We start from the raw sequence: 785 nt of genomic DNA, 5'->3' as shown, positions 1-785 counted from the left end.
AGGATATAAAACTACATTTCATTTCATTAGTGCAATAAGATACAAAACAGTAGGATATAAAACTCTATTTCATTTCATTAGTTCAATAGGGTACAGAACAGTAGGATATAAAACTCCATTTCATTTCATTAGTTCAATAAGATACAGAACAGTAGGATATAAAACTCTATTTCATTCCATTAGTCCAATAAGGCACAGAACAGTAGGATTTAAAACTCTGTTTCATTTCATTAGTCCAATAAGGAACAGAACAGTAGGATATAAAATTCCATTTCATTTCATTAATCCAATAAGATACAGAACAGTAGGATATAAAACTACATTTCATTTCATTAGTCCAATAAGATATAGAACAGTAGGATATAAAACTCTATTTCATTCCATTAGTTCAATAAGATAGAGAACAGTAGGATATAAAACTCTATTTCATTCCATTAGTCCAATAAGGAACAGAACAGTAGGATATAAAACTCTATTTCATTCCATTAGTCCAATAAGGAACAGAACAGTAGGATATAAAACTCTATTTCATTCCATTAGTTCAATAAGATACAGAACAGTAGGATATAAAACTCTATTTCATTCCATTAGTTCAATAAGATAGAGAACAGTAGGATATAAAACTCTATTTCATTCCATTAGTCCAATAAGATACAGAACAGTAGGATATAAAACTCTATTTCATTCCATTAGTTCAATAAGATAGAGAACAGTAGGATATAAAACTCTATTTCATTCCATTAGTTCAATAAGATACAGAACAGTAGGATATAAAACTCTATTTC

This window comes from Lottia gigantea (assembly GCF_000327385.1).
Source record: "Lottia gigantea unplaced genomic scaffold LOTGIsca_82, whole genome shotgun sequence".
Lineage (NCBI taxonomy): Eukaryota > Metazoa > Mollusca > Gastropoda > Lottiidae > Lottia > Lottia gigantea.
The sequence above is the reverse complement of the archived record's forward strand: the minus strand, read 5'-3'. Positions refer to the sequence as shown.